Genomic DNA, 5536 nt, shown 5'->3' with positions numbered 1-5536 from the left:
AAAGCCTCATCTTTCTCCCACAGAACAGCTGGTAGTTTCAAACTGGTGACCCTAAGGTTCACAGCCTGATCTGTAACCACTATGTAACCAGAGCTCCTTTGCCTATGTTAATAGCTGTAGTAAATTGAAAATTTCAGTTTGAGTAGGTAAAAATAAAAATGCAATCTTTCATCCCACTCATTTTCATGGACCATCAGGTTTAGAATCCATGATAAGAGAATTGGTCTCCCAATTTTTTCTCTGAAGGTCCGGATAAAAATATTTTAAACTTGTGGGCTGTAAGTCCCAGTCATAGCTACTCAACTCTACTACTTCATTGTTTCAATGGTCATAGATCAACTGTCAACAAATGGGCATGGCCATGTGCCAAGAACCATTACTTGACAATAGGTAGAGGCCTTGATTTCGCTTGTGGGCCCTAGTTAGTTTCCTCTGATCTAGAATAATCATACTTTCTAAAACAGAAAAGCGTTCCTGAACTGTTAAATAAAAAGTTTAGGCGAGGCATCATTAAGTAGTATCCAATTCTGGTGAAAACGGAACTTCTTGTGTGTTTCTGGATATAAGTATACCAACTGCAGTCCAGCTGACTATAGTTTGTGGGGACTCAGTGTGGCTCCACAGAGGTTTCAGTGACTATGACCTTTGAAAGGTAGATGGACATACCTTTTCTCAGAGGTGCCCCTGGGTGGGTTCACACCTCCAAACTTCAGGTTTGTAGCTGAGTAATTTAACCACTGTGCCACGCAGGGGCTCCTCTTTGTAGATACAAAAAGCCCAAATCAATCAGCATTGAATCAATTGCAACTCATGACGACCCTTCATGATAGAGGAGAAATACTCCATATGGTTTTCAAAGGTTGTAATTTTTAGGGACGCTGACTGCCATTATCTTTCCCCTTAGAGTGGCTGCTGATCTATCAGTTACCAGCCAGGCCCTTAACCACTGTACCACCAGGTCTCTATCATTGTGATGTTGTTGTTGTTGTTGTTACGTGCAGTCGAGTCAGTTCCAGCTCATAGTGACCCTAGGAGCAGGTGATGGGTTTGAACCGTTGACCTTGTGGTTGGCAGTCCAGATGTATACAAACACATAAATTTGGAAAGACCTACTAAAATATCAATAGTGATTATTTCTGGATAATGGGAATATGAATAGTTTTTATTTCTTCTTTATTGCTTTTTGTATTTTCTCCAATCAGTCTTATAGTAAAACAAAACAAAACAAAGAAACAAAACAAAAAAAACCAAGACACAACCACCTGGAGGGGTCTTTAAAGGTCAAAACTCATGTAGTTGTGAAGTGCCTTCTAATCGGTTCCAACTCATAGTGACCTTGTGTAGGGTTTCTGAGAAGCGACTGGTGAGTTTGAACCACTGACCCTGAGGTTCAAGCTGACCTTGGGATCGAGTGCTTATCCTACAGTGCCACACCAGGACTCATACAGAGTGAAACTTCCCTCTCAGTTTTCTCTAACTACTCTTCCTCTCTAAATCCATAGCGAGAAAGAACTTGCTGGAATCCTTTTAGTACTGCTAGAAGTATAAGCCTATATTCTGTTAATATGAAGTTAAAAATATTATTTTGAGGACAAATATGTGTGATTTCAACTATATAAAATAGGCAAATATATTTAGATCAACGTTTATTAGTGGCAGCAAGGGAGGAGAGTGAGAGGAGAAGGAAGGAAGACTCTTTGTTGAGAAAGTACTGAATTTCTGAGATGCTGTCATTGTTGTTAAGTGCTGTTGAGTCGTTTCCCACCCATTAGTGACCCTGTAAAGTGTTTCCCAGTAGCAGCTGGTGAGCTTGAACCATGGGGGTAGCACAATGTAGAAATAGGGAGTGGTAACAGTTACATAAAGGAGCTCTGGTAGCGTAGTGGTTACGAATCGGGCTGCGAACCTTAAGGTCAGCGGTTCGAAACTACCAGCCGCTCCGTGGGAGAAAGATGAGGCTTTCTACTCCCGTAAGGATTTACACCCTCGGAAACCCTGTACAGGGTCGCTATGGGTCGGAACCGACTCGACGGCACTTAACAACAACAACAACAGTTACATAAGGAGGTCTTGTAGCGTAGTGGTTATGAATCGGGCTGCAAACCGCAAGGTCAGCAGTTCGAAACTACAAGCTGCTCCACGGGAGAAAGAAGAGGCTTTCTGTTCCTGTAAAGATTTACAGCCTCAGAAACCCTGTACAGGGTCACTATGGGTCGAAACCAACTCCATGGCACATAACAACAACAGTTACATAACCTCATGGATGTAATTAATGTTCAATGAATTGCAGATATGAAAAATGTTGGCTTGACAAATGTTTTTGTTTTATATATACAAGGGTAAGTCAAAAAGTATTGCTACAAGCTCATAGACACCTTGATTAAACTAAACATCAAAATGTGAAGCTATTATTTCTTGACGTATCTTCTATTCTAGATCTCTACATTTCTGAAGGTTGTGTTTCCATTCCTCTAACGTGTCCCTGAAGAATTCTGTGCTTTTTAATTTATACCACATCAAAACAGCAGTTCCAGCATCCATCAGGGATTCTTTTGTGTGCATTTTCAATAGTCTTTAAATTTGGAAAATAAATAGAAGTCCAAAGGGCAAGACTGAGGTTGGAGAGTGGATGGGGTGAGGTTTCCCAGTGACATTCTGCTAGGACAGCCCTTACTACCATCAAAGGATGAGCAATTTCATTGTCATGATAGAACATTCCTTAGCACAACATTCCTGACCTTTTCCTCACCACTGCAGGTTTCTATTTTCTTACATTGATTGTTGTGTGACTGTCCTGTGTCCTTCAAGAAAATCTGTGAAGATTACGTCTCTGAATCCTAACAAAGCAGTTGCCATAACCTTTTGAACTGAGCTCTCTGCCTTGAATTGAACCGGCCCAGCAGATGCCCTTGGAAGCCACTATTTTGATGGGACCTTTCTTTGAAAGCACCCTAATGAGACTAAGGTAAGTGTACAACTGGAAGCATTTGGCTGCAGGCAGACACCGATTGCAGAGACACGTTTATACATGTTTTATTTGGAATCGACCAGTGCATGCACTAACTGGAACTCTGGTGGTGGTGGTGGTGTGCCGTGGAGTCGCTTCCGACTCATAGCAACCCTGTACAGTGTTTCCAAGGCTGTAAATCTTTACAGGAGCAGAAAGCCTCATCCTTCTCCCGTGGAACAGCTGGTAGTTTCGAACCGCTGACCTTAAGATTCACAGCCCGACTCATACAACCACTATGCTACCATTTTTGACTTACTGTGTATATTTGTCTAATAAAGCAATACAAAATATAATTTTGAAAAGGGTCTGAATAGGTTTTTCTAGATTGTCAAAGAGGTTCGTGGAACAAGAAATGACTTAATGTGTTTTCTTGTGGTGTCCACTCCACTGCTGATCCTACTTAAGAGTCTCTTGAGGCCAAGTGGCCCAGTTTGGTCTCTTATATTATAGGGCTTTGAGAATGAAAAGCAAAATCCAGCTGGGAATGTGCATTTCTACTCTAGATAGACTGAATCAGACTCTACAGTTTAACAAGATCCTCAGGTGATTTTTATATATTCACCTGTTGTTGTTAAGTACTATTGAGTTAGTCTGGACTCATAGCAACCCCACATAAGGTTTCTAAAGAGCAGCTGGTGGGTTTGAACTACTGACCTTATGATTCACAGTGCAGTGCTGATACAACAGTGCCATGCCAAGAGTCCTTGTATATACTAGATGTATACATAAGAATATATTTCTAGGAATCACCTGGGGATGCTGTTAAAAGAAATTCTGACTGAGTATATCTGGGATAGAAATTCTTACATATACACTAGATGTATACATAAGAATATTAGCTCCAAGAATCACCTGGGGATGTTGTTAAAATGTAGATTACGATTCAACATATCTAGGGTAGAATAGCTACATAAGAACTGATCACTAAGAATCACCTAATGATCTTATTACTGTAGATTCAGATTCAAATATCTAGGGTAGAAATGCAAATTCTCAACAGATGGTTGAACTTGAACCAGTTCAAAGCTCTGAACTAAAACTCGTCTACACCCATTCATTCCATCCACAGACCAACCTTACCAACATCTGGAATCAGCTATCAGTTCTCCTCTTCTCTGAAACCTCAGTTCCAGAATAGGTATGGCTAGCTCTTTTTATCAACTCCTCACTTCTATTAGACTCCAGAGCCACCTTCTCTGCTCCCCTCAGCCCTCTGCTTTATTCCGGGCTGGCAGGGCCCTGACTGTGTGAGGTATTGATTTTGCTATGTGTTTCATGAAAGTGAGACTTCTCCCATCCCCAGGGAGGATTGAATGCTGATTAGTATAAATCAGTGGTTCTCAGCTGAGGATATTTTGCCCTGTAAGGGACATTTGGTAATGTCTGAAAGTATTTTTGGTTACTCTATCATGCCTAGGAGGGCGTTACTGATATTTAGTGCGTAATACCAGGGATGTTACTAACCACTGTATAATGCACAGGACATCTCCCACTAGGAAGAGTTATCTGCTCCAAAATATCAAGTGTTGAGGAGGATGACAAACATTGATCTAAAGAATTCATGATCATTCCATTTCCTTTGACGTGTGATGAAACTGGCCAATAAGCCAGGAAGTCTGGGGAAAAAGGACTTTTATCTCTGATATAAATAATGCATGCAGAGAAATTGCCCTTCCTTCTGGCCTTTGGAGATTCTCTTGTAAAGATGTGTTATCTGTAGCTGCAGCAGAATATATCACGATGCAAAGAGGATGGCAGAGATAAGATGTGAAAATCATCTAACTCTTCAATGACATTGTTGGCTTTTTGTGAGCTGAGTGAAATCTTCACTGAAAATTTTGCTCTTCGATTTTTCAGTAATTGATGGCCTAAAATACCATAATGGGTACATTACTCTACACTACCAGAACTTTCTGGTGGGTAATTCTTTGCTATCAGGAGAGATCTTAAGCCAAGATCATGCCAAGAGCACCGGACCCTAAAGGAGCCCAGGTAGCATAGTAGATTATGAAGTGAGTAGTTCGAATGTGCCAGCTGATCCCCAAGAGAAAGATGAGGTGTTCTGCTCCCATAACAATGTGCAGCCTCAGAAATCCTAGAAGTGGCTGTGGGAAGAACAATGCAGTTCTGGCTACCTTTCCCATCAGCCTGTGTGCTCCCTTTGTTAGGCGGCTGGTAGCTGAGTTGGTATAATCAGCAAGGTGAATCCACAATGTAACAGCTAGTTTTCAGAGCTCATACCCTCCAGCCTCAAGGTGAATCTCAATGTAAAGAAAACAAAACTCTTTATCCCTGCACCAATTAACAACAGTCTGACCAATGGAGAAAGGATTGAAGTTGTTAAAGACTTCATTTTGCTCAGATCAACCATCAAAACTCATGGAAGCAGCAGTTAAGAAATCAAACAACGTATTGCATTAGGCAAGTCTGCTGCACAAGACTTCGTTAAAATAAAGTGTTGGAGAGCAAACATGTCAGTTTGAGGACTAAGATGCACCTGACCCAAGCCATGGTATTTTCAATAAC

Source organism: Chrysochloris asiatica, unplaced genomic scaffold (genome assembly GCF_000296735.1).
Source record: "Chrysochloris asiatica unplaced genomic scaffold, ChrAsi1.0 scaffold00080, whole genome shotgun sequence".
In the NCBI taxonomy this organism is placed as follows: domain Eukaryota; kingdom Metazoa; phylum Chordata; class Mammalia; order Afrosoricida; family Chrysochloridae; genus Chrysochloris; species Chrysochloris asiatica.
This window is presented reverse-complemented; position numbering follows the sequence as displayed.